Raw genomic sequence first — 17109 nt, 5'->3', positions numbered from 1 at the left:
AGATAAGTTAGTAAAGTTCTTAGCAGAGTGTGTGGCAAGTAGCAAATAGTCACAAACTGGTAGGTGGTTGTTAGGGATTGAATTGCGTCTCCAAAAAAATATGTCTAAGTCCTGACCCTTGTACCTGTAAGGGCGACCTTGTTTGGGGAAATGGGCTTTTTCTTTGTAGACGTTACCAGTTAAATTATAGGAGTTCATACAAGAGTAGGGTAAGTCCTAGCCCTACTCCCTTCTGAGTGGTATTTTATAAAGGGGAAGACATACACAGAGAAAATAAAACTCACACACAAGGGGAAGAAAGACACCCTGTGAAGATACATCTACAAGCAGCAAACAAAACCCAGGATGTCCAGGAGCCGCTAGAAGCTAGGAGAGAGGCATGGATAGTTCCTCTCTCAAAGACCTCAGAAGGAACCTTCATGGCTGATTCCTTCATTTGGACGGCTTGTCTCCAGAGCTGTAAGAAAACAAATTTCTGTTCATTAAAGCCTCCTACTTTGTGGTATTTTATTATGGCAGCCTAGAAAACTAAGACACTAGGGATAGAGGTTATATATGCAAACTATTATCAAAACGTTTTCTTGGTCTGGAATGAACCTTTTGACATTCCTTCAAGTGCACTTTAAATTATAACCATTCCATGAATAAGACTTCTTGCCTATTAACTGCAGCAACTTATCTTTCATGATTTTATTTAGCATTTATATCTTCTAGTATAGATAATCTTATATCTCCTTTACCTAAAATGAGAAAAGATTGAAGTTGTCAAGGATTTCATTTTACTTGGATCCACAATCAACACCCATGGAAGCAGCAGTCAAGAAATCAAAAGACGCATTGCATTGGGCAGATTTGCCGTAAAAGACCTCTTTAAAGTGTTGGAAAGCAAAGATGTCACCTTAAAGACTGAGGTCTGCCTGACCCAAGCCATGGTATTTTCAATCCCCTCATATGCATGTGAAAGATGGACAATGAATAAGGTAGACTGAAGAAGAACTGACACCTTTAAATTGTGGTGTTGGCGAAGAATACTGAATATACCATCGACTGCCAAAACAATTAACAAATCTGTCTTGGAAGAAATACAACCAGAAGGCTCCTTAGAAGCAAAGATGGCGAGACTACATCTCACACACTTTGGACATGCCGTCAGGAGGAATCAGTCCCTGGAGAAGGGGCAGCAAAAAAAGAAGACCCACAATGGCTGCAACAATGGGCTGAAGCATAATGATTGTGAGGATGGCACAGGACCCAGCAGTGTTTCCTTCTGTTGTACATAGGGTTTCTTTGAGTGAGAACCGACTCAATGGCACCTAACAACAACACCTTTACCTATTCATTGTTATTCATCTTAAATCTCATTAATTTCTCTGTTATCCTAAACACTTGAAGTACATGTTTCATATAACACTTTTTGACACCTATCTGCCTTATATTCCTTGTTGATACTGTTAATTCATTATATCCTTTGTTCATTTATTCTCCTTCACTGAATAACTACCCAAACCGAAAAAACCAAACCCGCTGCCGTCAAATTGATTCCAACTCATAGTGACCTAGCAACTAGGTATTCTGGGCAAATAAGCAAATAAGACACATGCTTTATATACAAATTGCTAATAGTCTAGAGGGAGAGGCAGACAGGTAATCTATAAATTATAATACAAGGTAATGAGCATTAAAACAGAATGCATAGGATGGTTTTAGAGCACAGGTGAATTCTAGTCCAGTCTCTAGGAGGCTGGAAAGGAAAAGCTCTTGGAGAAGGTTTCCTGGCGGAGATAATAATTAAACTGGGCCTAGAAAGATGAATATACCTTGTTGCCGTTGTGTGCCATCAAGCTGATCCCCAGTCATAGAAATAGAGACACTATTAAATATGCCTTAACCAGAGGGTTAAAGCAGGGATTTCTAACCAAGAAAGCAGCCCATGGAAAGGTGTATAAGACAGAAAGTTTCATGTCTTTGGGAACTGACAAAGAGTTTGATATGGTTTAGAGTTTAAGGTATATCTGGGCATATAGCAGAAGACCACTTTGTAGAGAAGTGGAAATTGTTGATATTTCAAATAGGAATAAAAATGATAGCAAAATATTTATTTACAGTAAAAATAACAGTAAAGTATTTTGCATTTTTAATGAAAATTAAAGATAATGAGTGAAAACGATAGAGCTTTTTTTCCTTGTTTAGTAGTACATGTTATTCTTGAATTAAGTAGTTGATATTTGATACAAAAACTACATGCTCCTGTAGTTGTGCTTGTTGCAAACTTTGCCCTAATGCCATTTATTTATGACTCTACTAATAATGTGAACCTCTTAATGAGTTAATGCAATTTGTTTTAATATGTTTTTTAAAGTCTCTTGTTCTTTCTGTTGTTAATATCAATAGGACATGCATTTCAGAATTATATTTTTTCATTCCTCAGTGTTATGGATGAATTGAAGATGACAGCATTTTATATCTAGAGCCATAATGGTCTTTCATTAGTCATTCATTCTTCCCACAGATATTTAGAGGGCTTGTTCTGTGCCATGCACTTTCCATGACTTTCTTGTGTTATTGTTTCAATGACTTAACTACACTTATTCAGTAAACTCATGGCCTGAAGATAATGAATACTTGTGTGTTTAAGTTTCCATAAACAAACAAAAAAGCAACAAGAAAAAAAAAAATCGATCAGTCACAATGCAAGGAAAGATATCTCTGTTAAATTGAATTTACTGGGTTGTATTTGAGAGTCAACCAGAAACTGTACTTAATTTTAAACCACTCTACTTGAAAATCTCAATAAAATTTTCAATTTACTATTTGTTTGTCTAGGAAAGTAAACTCAATTTAATTGTATCCTTCCAAGTATTAGTTTTCATTATACAATACTGAAATTGCGAGCTTATCTAGTATGCTTCAAATTATACTTGATTCAGTGAAAGATTAATTATCTCATTCTATGGTGTAACATGGACACGAACAGATAATAATTATAGTATTTCTCTAACCATGTATAAAGCATGTGTCTTTAAATATACTTCATAAGGCTTTATAAATAAATATGCCAAATCAGAAGAGCTATTTGCTTTCATTTTAAAAAACACATTGTACCCTGATATCTGAGGAAATCTTTATTAATCCTATAATTCTATGGAATGTTTTGGAAGTAAAAGTAAATAGTGGAGATGCTAAATTAATGTCCAAAATATTGGATAAAACCCAAAACCAAACAAGTTGCCATTGAGTCCATTCTGACTCATGGTGACCGCATGTGTTTCAGAGTAGAGCTGTGCTCCATAGGGTTTTCAATGGCTGTGACCTTTCTTACGCAGATAACCAGGCCTGTCTTCCGAGGCACCTCTGGGTGAGTTCAGACCACCAGCCTTTCAGTTAGTATAGTAATCGAATGCTTAACCATTTGTGCTACCCAGGGGCTCCAGTGCTGAGGATACGGCCACGTTAAGAATGCCTGAAGAGTTTAGTTGGTTTTCTCCCCTTTTATGCAGGCTCCTAAACTAGATACCTAAGTTCTTTTTATATAATTTTAAAGACAAAGGCTGGAATTCTCCTAAAATTGCAATCTGGTTCTCCAGATTGCGTGAGTCACTGTCATGGATTGAATTATGTCCCCCCAAAAATATGTGTATCAGTTTGTCTGGGCCATGATTCCCAGTATTGTGTGAATTTCCTACAGGTTGTAAGTCCTTCCTCTATGATGTTAATGAGGGAGGATGGGCTGCAGTTGTGTTCTGAGGCAGGACTCAATCTAGAAGATTGGATTGTGCCTTGAGGCAATCTCTTGAGATATAAAAGAGAGAAGGGAGCAGAGAGACGGGGAATCTCATATCACCAAGAAAGCAGCACCGGGAGCAGAGTGCTTCCTTTGGACCTGGGGTCCCTGCGCCTGAGAAGCTCCTTGTCCAGGGAAAGATTGATGACAAGTAACTTTCCTCCAGAGCTGACAGAGAGAGAAAGCTGTCCCCTGAATTTGGACTTTAACCTACTAGACTGTGAGACTATACATTTCTCTTTGTTAAAGCCATCCCCTTGTAGTATTTCTGTTGTAGTAGCACTAGATGACTAAGACAGTCACATTTCCTCTGGTTTGAAAAGAGATGAACGAAACTCCCCCAGCATCAGAAATTTGGCTGTAGGGTCGTTTCCATCCGTGTTCCTTTGTGGTACACTTGCTTCTCCAAGCCATGCTTACAGACTTGAGCACCTCTGTTACTTTCCTGAAAATGAGATCTTCCTTGTCACTGACAATTAAAGAGGAAAATAAGAAAATAAAGAACCAGGGATGCATTCTGAATACTGTAAATGCTGATGTACTATTAAACATGGCATCTGTTTTAGTAAAAGCAACTGTTGGACAGCATTGAAAAGAAAATGACCTTACCTATTTTCTTATACACGTACAGAGGAAAGGAAGGGAAAAGGAGGTACGAAAGGATGACTAAGAAAATGAAAAACAAAACAAAGCACTTTTAAATCTGATGCTTTTTTTTTTAAGGCTTAGGTGTTTTACTGCAATGAAGAACTTAAAACAAAATCAGATCTACACGTGTTATATTCTATATCATCTCAGTCTATTTACACCTGCTTTACTAATTCAAGTAGCAGCATTCTTGAATTTTTTTTTTTTTTTTTGGCTCAGCCAAAAACAGCAATAAAAACTAAAGTAGTTTTTGAAAGAACTCTCCTTTGTTGACTTACTGGTGTATTTTTTGAGCTCCCGCTGAGCGCATGCCTCCCTAGGATGAACTGAAGTCCCCTTCAGCCTCTGATTGAACCCATGAGCCTGTTTCCAGCCTATTACCTAAAGTTGTAAAAGTATTTAATCTTTGTGTCAGAATTCATATTTTAATTTTATTGCATGAAGTACTTTTCCCCCCTCTGATTTTAAACATTTTACCCTATTCATCACACAATGGTGGCAAGAGTATTGTGCTATTTTCTCTCTTCCACCACTTATTGGAAATGCTAACCATTATTTATGTAATTTTGGAAACTTATTTTTCAGTTTGCATACCGTGGCAGCATATATTTACATGTCTTATGGTTTATACTGCTTTTGATATTTAATAAAGTAATAAAACAATTGACAATTGTTTTAATGAAATAATTGTAATTGGCATGGAAGGTTTTTTATTAAAGTTTTACTGAGTGTTCTAATAAAAGTGAGATACATTCACTTGAAGAGCCTTTTTTTCAACTTTAAATACCATAAAAATTGTTTACTTCCAATAGTTTTTTATAAAAAGTAGAAAAAATTAAATATACTAATCAGCTTTTAGAATATATGAATTATTCTTTTTATATTTCGTGAGAAACTCAGAATTTAGTTGCGATTCAGACAGGTGTACCACTTTCTCCACCTGCCTCAGAAATAATTATTACTTTCACATGGCAAATCGCTATTATACTAGGTAGGTATCACCCTTGCTTACTTTTGCTTACACAGTATCACATTTTAACTTATAATTTGCCATTGTCTCCTGGGAATATCATTCATTATAAAGCATATTTACTGCATACTTAGCCCACAGGCAGCAGAGAGTATCTTTTCCTACCTCCAGCAGATAGGAAATCTGGTACTTAGTAGGTGTTCAGTTAACTGCACTGATTATAGTGACGAAGAAGTCTTTTGTGAAATTTGAAATTTATCTAAATATGGTAAAACATTTTTACACAGTTCTACCTGGCAGCTCTTTCTTTGCTCTGAGTGAAGTTCGTGATGGCAGATTACCTTGACTGTCCTAGAGTTACTCTTTCCTCGGATGACTCCCCATTCACCTAGACTTAACAATTTTAACCTGCTCATGGATTTAATTTTGATTTTTACACACTCTGGCTAACTTGCCAATAAAATGTGTATATTTATAATTTTTATTTAAATATTTTTTTATTTATAATTTAAAACTTATTTAAATAAAACCTATTTTGAGGTGCTTTTCCAGTGGCAATATGTTGTTTATTTTTAGAATCAGGGTTTTTACTTTCTCTTTTGTGTTTAAGGTTGATCCTTATCAAAGAAATACATGCACAGAGTTAATAAATCAAATGGGTTTCTCCAGAAGCTTATCATAATGAAAAATAGCAGTCCCCTGCTTTGCACATTTCCACCACCTAGTCCAGCTACACATAGGCAACAACTTTCTGGTATTTGAACCCATATTCCTAAATGATACGTTTATTGCTATTCCTTGATTTATCAATTTTTGACGTTAGCATTGAGTCATGAAAATGGAGAATCTAATGGGGAAAAAAGACAGGTAAACAAAACGAAAGTAAATTCTAAACTACATGCTAACAGTAGAGGCCTGCACAGGGTACATGTAGGCATGTTCTTGTTAGCTGCTGTTGAATCGATTGCTATCAAGTCGATTTCAACTCCCAGCGACCCTATAGGAGAGGGTAGAACTGCCCCATAGAGCTTCCAAGGAGTGGCTGGTGGATTCAAACTGTCAGCCTTTTGGTTAGCAGCCGTAGCTCTTAACCACTGTGCCACCAGGGCTCCATGAGGCATATTAGGTCTTCCAAATTGTTTTAAAGAATAAAGGTATTTTTTATGTTTCTATCAGCAGTAAACAAGAGAGTTCTGTATTCTTGCCAGCACTGGGTATATCTAGCATTCAAATTTTTGCTATTCTGTTGACAAAGTGGTATTTCATTGATTTTTTAATTTGCATCTTCCTAATTATTAGTGATTTTGAGCCTTTTAAACTATACTTGAAAGCCATTCTGGCCTCCCCTTTTAAGGACTTTTGCTCATTTTCCTATTGATTTCCTCCGAGTATACATTCTTGATAATAATCCCTTGTCAGTTTACGTCTTCTCTTAGTTTATCTCTGCATTTATCTATTTGAGTATCCTTCACTAAGAAATTGTCATTTTGATTTAGCCAAATCTGTCGATTTTATGCCTTATAATTTATGGCTTGTTTTGTCTTGTTTCAAAAATCGTTTTTCACTTCTGGATCTCAAAAATAGACACCCTGTTTTTTCTTTATTAGCTTTGAAATGATAACTTTCATATTTAGCCCTTTATTCTCCCTGGAATCTAAATTTGTATATGGTATAAGATAAGGAGCCAACTTAATTTTTTTGCCATATTCTCAGATCATTTTTTTTTCTCCAGACGGTGATTACCACCAACCTTCTATCTTACTTTGTAATGTGTCTTTGCCATATATGAAGCCTTTGTATATACATGGTTCTACTTCTGGGCTCTGTAATCCTATACTTTGTAGTATATATTAATATCTGGTAGCGTAGATTCCATCTCATTGCCCTTCAGTTTTGAATTTCATTTTGATGTTAATAGACCTTTTATTGCATATACTTTTAAAATGGGCTTATATATAGTCTTTAAAAAATCTAGATAGAATTTTGTTTAGAATTATAAAAAATTTATAGATGGGGACATACCAACATTTATGCACATGGGAAAGGAAAAATATGCCAGTGTGCAAGTGGGGAATAATTTAGATTGCAATGTTTTAATAAGAAAGTCATTGCTGTTTTCATACCATATAACCAACCAAAAAATCAAACCCGTTGCCGTCGAGTTGCTTCTGACTCATAATGACCCTATAGGACAGAGTAGAACTGCCCCGTAGGGCTTCCAAGCTGTTATTCTTTGCAGAAGCAGATTGCCGCATCTTTCTCCCACAGAGTGGTGGTTCGAACCGCCACCTTTCGATTAGAGTCTAGCACTTTAACCACTGTACCACCAGGGCTCTTTTTGATACCATATAACAGAATGGAAATAATTAAGGAAGAAAGATTTACACAAGGAAGGTCAAGAGTAGGACCTGCTTATGTGCAAAATTTTATCATTAACAAAAAATGTGAACAGCAGAAACATGTGCAAAATTTTATCATTAACAAAAAATGTGAACAGCAGAAGCAGTAGTGAATGTTAGGATATTTGTAGGACAGGAGTTTGAGTTACCTTAATATTTATAACTGAGTGACCCTTACTACTTTTGGTTAACTAAAACAATGGTTTCAAATTATGCTCTGCAAAACACCTAAGGCTTTGTGAAATTTCTCAAAGTGTCTAGGGAAAGAGACAGTGGTGGCACTGAGTAGTTGAAACTCTGATTCAACCATAATACTTTATTTTTATCTTTTTTATGAATTGACTTTCACTCAGGTTTCATTGAAAGAGTTCTTTAGCTCAAAAATATTGAAATAAAAGGAGTGAAAAGTCTAAATGCCTAACGAAAACTGCATGGGGTACCACTCATCCCTTTTTATGCCTATGGTCCACACTGACAGTTAAACACAGTACTACTTCCTGCTGCAGATGCGGATTTAGTCTCAATACAGTTCTTCATTTAGTCACTATCAGTCAGAGTTGGTGTGTGAGTCAAAACCCATTTACTATCCATATATTATTTCCCATTGCGGTCAAGTCAATTCCAATTCATAGTGACCCTATCCAAAAACCAAACCCATTGCGGTTGAGTTGATTCTGACTTATAGCAACTCTATAGGACAGAGTAGAGCTGCCCCATAGGGTTTTCCAAGGAGTGGCTGGTGGATTCAAACTGCCAACCTTTTGCTTAGCAGCCACAGCTCTCAACCATTGCACCACCAGCGCTCCAGCAACCCTATAGGACAGAGAAAAACCACCCAATAGGGTTTCCAAGGCTGTAATCTTTATGATCTTTATGAAAGTAGACTGCCACATGTTTCTCCCATGCAGCAGCTATTGGGTTCAAACCACAGACCTTTCAGTTAGCATCTGAGCACTTAATGACTGTACCACCAGGGCTCTTTCCATACCTTATTAAGTCCTATAATTTTAACAAACTTCCAGAAGACAACTTATTTTAGCCTAAGAAAGATATGAGCTAAATCTTTCAGATTAACTAAAGGGCGAGGGACTAGAAAAGAGAGTGGTTCAATGAAAAATGGGTCTGGAACACAGAAAATCAAATAAGCATTAAAGTAATAACGCTTACATTGTTTGATTATAAACAGAAAATGCTTACTACCAATTCGTTAATTGTGGAAAGCCCTACAAAACTAATTAAGTATGTGATGAAGAGACAATTGAAATCAGTCATGTTTTCAGTTAGGAATCTTGAAACGCGAATAATTTTGTTTTATAAATCATGAAATTTAATTACCAAAAAGTTTAAACCTGCCAAATCATTATGAGTTGGAAATAAAACCTGCCTCAGTTGGAAAGCATCCTGTTCTGTCTCTGTGGTCCTTGCTTTGTACCAAACAATGGATTTAAAATTCCCTAGATTAAAATAGTTATGGGTAGATTAAAATGTAGAAAAGCATTTTCATGCATATTTGAAGATTCACAAAGTAATAAATGCATTAACAATTTTCCTTCTTTGGAATGAATATGTTTTATGTCCTACAAAGTCATTGAGCTAATTGTGACATAAGTTTAATTTTCAGAGCAGTGACAATCATTTGTCTCTATTAACAGGCCTACTCTAATGTGATGCTGGGATTGAATCTACCTAGGACTTTATTTCAAGGTTGACTCAAAAGTCTTGTGGCAGATCTGAAAAAACTAGTAAGTATCCTTTTGCTAGTAATTCTCTTTTGGTCATTGTGCTTAGTTTTGTTTTTCTAATGTTTACTTTATTCATTGATAATTTGATTAAGTGTCTTTCTTGAGGGTTAAAAAAAGTTATCAGTAAACCATAGAGACATGTCAAATATGGCAATAGGAATACATATCACTATTCGCCTGGGTTTCCCATTTCACTTCTTGCCACTCTCTTCCTTTCTGTCAAACTGAGTCTTATTTTATTTTTATTGAAAATTAACATAAATATATCTGGAGTATGAATTGGGTTTTGAACAAATCTGAGAGTATTTTATGTTACCATTATGCTGGCCAGTACAAGTGGTTTTCTGGGATCTAGAAATGTTGCAAAAAGAGAGAAAAAACTACCAGTAATGATTTTTTCCTTGAAAGTTTGAATTTTCCTGTAAACTTTTGAGACCAGCGTATCAGTTGTTTTAGAAAACATTTGTTTTTAATGTTGCATATCTTTAAATCTAATGGTGGTTTTCCTTGATATTTACAATGTCAACATATAAAGGTTCTCAATATAATGTTTCTGTAAAATTAGTTTTTCAGTGTTACTACTGAACTGTGGTATCAATGAAGCAGTACTTCATAGGGATCCAAATCTGTAATAATTCTTCTCTTTGCCAAAAGGAATTTTTACTTGAAAAGTTGTATTTCAAAGCTTTCTAATAGTTTACATCATTTCTCTCTCTAATCTTTATGCCAAAAGATGGGGGACTTTTTATGTTTTTTATCAACTTTAGCATTTTGCCAGGTACACTAATAAAATAATTTTACGTGTATGTAGCATTTAAGGTTTGGATGTACTTTTGTAACTTATTACTTGATTTTACTCTTTCATCAACTTTATCATATAAATAAGGCTGGCATTATTACCCTTTGTTTAGTAACTAGAAAAACTAAAAAGACAATGAAGTTTGGAGAAAATAATATAGCTCGTGATTTTATAGCTAATAGTAAACAATTTGCTATTATTAGAACCCATATCTGCTAATGCCCAATCTTTTTTTTTTTTTTTTTTCTGGTTGCCAGATTTTCCTTTGGATTAATCATAATTATCCAGCAAATAGTTTTCAAAAATCATTAGGTTGCAAAAATAGTATTTGGTTTCTACAGTTTGCTTTAATCTCATCCAGGTTTATGATTCAGCCTTATCCCCTGCTAACCCCCTTTTGTATTTTAGAACAACCTAGTATGGCTTGCTATAGATAATTGCTATATTGAAACATTCCATCTCTGCAAAATCTAATATTAAAGTTCTCATTTTTGAGTACTAAAACCGTTGAGTACTAGAACATTTATATTAACAATAGCAGAAGGATTTTATATTTATAATAAAAAAATAATAAGCAGCAGTTATTTGGCAATGAACATCATGGAACCATGAAAGAAACTATTTTTAAAAAGTTAGGAATCTTCTCCCCAGAAAGGAACATAATTGGGTGTGAAGTTAGTCTTCAAGACTGCTTCTGGAGCTTTATAATTGGACTTTTTAAAATCAAATTATTATAGTGGCATTTAGTCTTTTACATTTTTTAAAAAAGACCTAGCATATATTGGTGTAAATAATGCATATACATAATGTCAGAGGTTCATCTTAATGGAAAAGTGGCTTCTAAAAAATTATTTATTCTTGGAAATATGTGGAATTATGGACCCTAGGGCTGGAGATATTATAATAAGGGAAGAATAAGATGATGAAGCTGCAAGGCTTCCTAGGTGGAGACCTGGGTTTGCATCCCTGCTGCCACTTATCTGTGTTCTTACCAACCTTGGCTGACTTCCTTATATATTTGTACCTCAGCTTTCAAACAGCAAAATGGAGGATAAATATACCTTTTTTGTTGAGTTACTGTTAAAATTCACCACTTAGTGTTCATCTGTTTTCAAGAAATATTAATTTTTTTTGTCTCTTTCCATACTTTTATTCCCCAACATCCCTCAACCCAACCTAAAGTGAATACTTGGTTGAATCTTGCTATTTTCAAACATTTTGTTAAGTATTATCTCCCACATTACCTCTCAGAAAGGTTAAATAATCTGCCCTAAGTAATACTTCTATAATGGTGAATAAAATGTTGCCATACAGCTGCGAGTCTTTGTGTATGTGGGTAAATGGGTAATGGGTGAGTGTGTGTTTTACTTCACTATATTTATGATTTATTTTCAGAGTATTCAGTTGTTAGAGTATTAAATTCAAATAACACATCAAAGATCAGATGTTTGAGTTATTTCAATGGAGTAGAAATGAACGTTATTTTCTAGGTTTGAGTTGTGGTTCTGAAACAAATCTATCACGTTAAACCTTAGACAGCCATTTAAGCTCTCTAACCCTTAATTTCTCAGTCTTGAAAATGGAGATATAACACCTACACCGTAAAGTAGATTTGAGGACTAAATTTGTGAATAATGTAAAGGGCATAACAAACATTGAAAAAAGTTTGTTGCTATTTTGTCTCCTATTAGTTTCAAAGGTTGACTGTATTATCCAGGATACCAACCAAATAGCCTTTGTAGCATTCTTACCTTTGTCTACCCATGGGTATTATAAGAAATGCTCAAAATGAGTTAATTCTGTAAATGTGCAGACTTTTAATTAGCATGTGTATTAGTTTTCTACTTCTGTATAACAAATTACCAAATATTTAGTGACTTAAAACAATACATATTTATTATCTCACATTTTCTGTGGGTCTGGAGTCCAGGCATGCTTAGCTGGTTCCTCTGCTCAGTCTTACAAGACCGCAGTCAAAATGTTGCCCAAGCTGCTTACTCGCCTGTTCAGGATCCTCTTCCAAGATGGCTGGCTATTAGCACTATTCAGTGTACTGTACCTGTAGAGAAAAACCCTTGTGTTGTATTGGTTAAGAGCTAAGTCTGCTAACCAAGACGTCGGCAGTTTGAATCTACCAGGCACTCCTTGGAAACTCTTTGGGGCAGTTCTACTCTATAGGGTCACTATGAGTCGGAATAGACTGGACAGCAGTGGGTTTTGGTTTGGTAATTGTAAAACTGAGGCCCTTAGCTCCTAGAGGCCAACCACAGTTTACGTTCCACGTGGCTTTCTCCATACATAATTCACATCATAGCAGTCTGCTTCTTCAAGGCCAGCAGGAAAGTCTGTAGTGCATGCTGACAAGATGGAGCTGTGTGTGTGTGTCTGTGTGCGTGTGTGTATATGTGTGTGAAAATGTAATCCTGTCAGTGATATCCCATAACCTTTGCCATAATGTATTGGTTAGAAGCAAGTCACAGGACATACCCACACTCAAGTGAAGACAGTTATACAGGGCATGGACATGAGGCCACCCTAGTGTAAAAACTTATTAATTTAAAATTCATATAAGTTATTATATTTTTATAATTATGTCATATTCAATAAAAACAAATATTCTAATTGTAGACTTTTATTGTCGGGTAATAATGACACAGTATAATTCCCAACAGGCCATCCCTACTCCCCCTCACAAAAAATTCATTAATTATTTCTGGTGGCTCAGCGGTTAAGAGATTCGTTGCTAACCAAAAGGTGAGCATTCCAAATCCACCAGCTGCTCTGTGGAAACTCTCTGGGGTAGTTCTACTCTTTATCCGGTAGTGTTGCTATGAGTCAGAATTGATTCAGTGGTAGTGGGTTTTTGTTTTTAGCCACCAGATTAAATAAGACAGTCTAGCCTGGTATTTAATACTCTCCAGGATGTGACAAACCCAAGTGCACAACCTTTTTCTCCTGTTTGCCCTGCTGTGTACACCCTGGATTACATGTCTTATATGTGCGCACATCTTTATCAGTGCACATGCTGTCCTTTCCCTTTCTCCGTTTCTTTGAAGCTCATTTCAATCTCTACTTGTTTTATTATTCTGTTCCTCATTCTTTCTCCCCTCTTTAGCCAGCCCAAGACGTTTCCTGCGTAGTCTCATGCCACATGATATCCATCTGGTGTTAGAGATATATGAGTTTGTCTCATTCCTTTTGTTACCCATGGAGATGAAGGAATGTATATTACTCATCTTTGTATTACCTGTAGCCTTGCACATAATAGAATTTTAAGAAATATTTGCTGAATGTATAAAATATCTCCTTGAATGAGAACAGTTGTCTCTCTGCCAGCATTCGGTTTGAGAGTCATATTTCAAAGGATATTCTATGTGAGTTATCTACTCTTACGTTGACTCAGTAATCTGAGATATACCTCGAACAACCCTCAAATTACCTGTAAGAAATCCTTTCAACTTACTTGTTGGAACTGATTGCATGTGGTAAAGACATGAATAATTAGAGTCTGTGGTAATGTGGTTAAGCCCTGGTGGCACAGTGGTTAAGAGATTGGCTGCTAACAAAAAGATCAGCAGTTCGAATCCACCAGAGCTCTACCCTGTCCCATAGGGTCGCTATGAGTCAGAATCGACTCGACGGCAACAAGCTTTTTTTTTTTGGTGGTAGGCAGCGTCTTACGATGGTCACTGATGATCCCCATCTCCTAGTTTTCATACTCTTTTTTTGTCGCCTCCTTCATTTTACCAAGATTGGTCCGTGGCCGACAGAATATGGCACAAGTGATGGTTTGTCACTTTTGAGACTCCTGTCTTGGGTGTTCTTTCTATCTCTCCTCCTCCATTTCTTCTTCTTTTCTTTCTTCCTTCTTTTTTGTCTATTTCTCTGTCTGTTTTTCATCACTTTCTCTGGAGGAGGCTAGCTTCCCTGGAGAGGTCTACCTGGTGAGGAACTGAGCCCTCCAACCAGCAGCCAGGGAGGACTGGCAAACAACCTACAACTTCCTGAGAAATCCTGAGCATAAACTACTCAGCTAAACAACTGAGTTCCTAACTGTGAGAAACTATGTGAGATAACAAATGTTTCTTGTTCTAAGCTGCTGTTTTTTGGAGTAATTTGTTAAGTAAAAAAAATAAAAATATTTATTTTTTGTTATGTAGCAATAGATAATTACTACACTATACAATATCTTAACTCTAAACTTATTTCCACAAATTTCAGCACTGTCTTTGGCTCTGGGGTGAAATACCAAGGTTAATTATATATCTAACATGGAAAAGATAGGCATGTATATGTATAAGATAGAGAGCCAAATGAGAAGAAAACATGAAATGTTTAGATTTCACCTTGGAATACTGATGTTATAACATGTAGATGTCACTTTATATTTCTTGCCCTTTGATCACATCAATCTTTGAGAGTCCAGTTTACCCAGGAGTGGGTAGGTCTGGGTGCTGGCCTAGGTACTAGTTCTTTCACAAAAGACTTGTTTGGAATGGTTAGAACGATCTCACAGAGTTTGAAATTGAACACTCTCACAGGGCAGGGTCTGGGCTTGCAGAATCTATTCTGTAAACTTATGGTAGTTTTCTGTTGCTCGCTTTTAATATCCTTATAGAGTTGTAAAGAAAAGAGTTACATGGAGGTGCCTAGATACATGTACACATATTTGGGGTGCTATATTTTGAAGAAGGAGCTAACAGTTACATGCTTGACTGCTAACTGAAAGGTTGGCGGTTTGAACCCACCCATTGGCTCCATGGGAGAAAGACCTGATGATCTGCTCCTGTTAAGATTACAGCCTAAAAAACCCTATGGGGCAGCTGTACTCTGTCTTAAGGGGTTGCTATGAGTTGAGAATTGACTCAACATTGTCTAACAACAGTGTATCCTGAAGCATTCTTTTACTAGAAAAGTAATGCATTTGGTCTCTAGAAAGTGAATTCAGAAGTATATATCAGCAAGTAACAGTGCAACATTTTTAATATATTCACATTAAACCCTCCGTTCCTAATTTTATTCCTATTGATTATACTGTGATGCTAGAACCTGGCAAGAATAGTGCATTATTTTAAAAGAAGAGAAAGAAAACAGAAACGTGGTCTTATCAAAAAAGAGTGGTTTACATTTATAATTTTAAATTTGTGTCTTGAAGCTGTGCACTAGTAAAATTTTTGACACCATTATACAAAATAGCAAAATATGGATTTTAACTGGCCTGCTTTTCAATTCAACTGAACATTAAGTACCTTTTTAATGGTCTTATTTGCTAGGAAGAGTACCATTGCAATAATCTGCTTTTTACAGCCCATATCAAATATGCACCAGCATCACTTATTACAGAGTTTGTGCTTTGGGAGCCATTTTCACGGCATCTAATAGTACTGCCCCACATTTCGTGGAATTAGTCTTTAACGATATCATTTTCCAAAATGAGTTGTTGCTCAAACTTACTGATTGTTTTGTGGTTAAAATCTAATCCAGCAGCTATATTTAAAATGTCATACAAATTTGTAAGGAAAGGTCCATTGAAACTAGTATTATATCAGTGATTGTATGCAAATGTTATAGAAGAGATCCCATGCAGCTTGAGTGTTTTTAGGGTTTTTCTTTTCCCAAATGATATTTGAGGGGTGAATATAAAAACTTATTTTAAGCTGTTGGTAATTCAAGTTTTTACAGTTGTCTGCTGGAGAACAGAGGACTATTACTGTAGGTGTCATGTAAAATAAAGTTTGAAGCCCCCTTTTAGCTGTCAGCCTTATTAAGAAGCTTTTCATGTGTTGAACCCAGCACCTGGTATCCTATAAGCAATGCATGTGAGAGCCTGGGGAGAGCTTTCTTTCTCTTCACTGTGCCTTCATTAGGCCTTGCTCACATTTTCACTGTTGCTCTGATTATTCTAACTTTCCAGCTGCAACTCACAGTACAGTGGGTCTAATATAGATTGACGCCTTTGACTGAAGACTGATTGAAACTTGTGTCTCAGAGTTGCTAATGCTCACTGAATCATTTTACTGAAAATAAAGTAAATAAAATAGATTTCCATATGAAAATTCTCAGAAATCAAGTGAGATAATATGGCAGATTTAAGACCTGAAGAAGGCAAAGCACTGAAACAGATGAGAAGACTTTTATGTTCAATGTATCAAGGGATAAATATCTTGTTATATTGGACCTAAAATATTCATTTTTATCAGTACAATTAAATGTTAAATATGATTCTCAATTGCCATATTATTTTTGGTCTTAAACAATAAGTACTTTGCAAGAGTAATAGGAGTGGAAACTTTTGAAATGACAGTATTATAATGATTTTTTCTGACACTTAAGTGCATGGATGAGCCTCAGAGAATTTAATAAACAATAAAGATGGATGGGTTTGCCAAAGGGCAATCTACAATCTTAAGATTGGAAAATAACAGTAAACCCTAGCCTATTAAAAGATGCTAGTGATCTTGAGTGTTTTTTTCATTAATCAAGAGTATGTGTACAGATGAGAATAAACTTTTTAGAAAGTGCCCCATGAAGTTTCGTTTTTGTGTGCGTGTGTGTGTCTCTGTGTGTATATGTATGTGTGATAAAATAATTCTGATGTATATAAAATTTACTTATAATGTAAGTATTTTGTATATTTTATCATCTGTTACAATTATTGGGAGGATAAAAATAAAAAGTAAGCTTCTTGAATGCTATGAAATTAAAATGACAATAACATATATCATAGTAAGGTACATTTCTTGATACATTTAATTTGTAAAATACAAATA

At 35.6% G+C, this 17109-nt stretch overlaps 1 protein-coding gene across 1 annotated transcript in view; it reads left to right on the top strand.

Annotated features, from left to right (window-relative positions):
• FOXP2 (forkhead box P2) overlaps nucleotides 1-17109 on the top strand; it is a 643684-nt gene that overhangs the window by 192754 nt on the left and 433821 nt on the right. Inside the window, exon 3 of the mRNA XM_023544567.1 lies at nucleotides 9451-9540. The gene's annotated coding sequence lies outside the window, so the exon portion shown is untranslated. The remainder of the gene's footprint in view (nucleotides 1-9450; nucleotides 9541-17109) is intronic.

This window comes from Loxodonta africana, chromosome 8, assembly GCF_030014295.1.
Source record: "Loxodonta africana isolate mLoxAfr1 chromosome 8, mLoxAfr1.hap2, whole genome shotgun sequence".
Taxonomy (NCBI): domain Eukaryota; kingdom Metazoa; phylum Chordata; class Mammalia; order Proboscidea; family Elephantidae; genus Loxodonta; species Loxodonta africana.
Note: the sequence above shows the minus strand (reverse complement) of the source record. Positions and strands in the feature narration are given on the sequence as shown.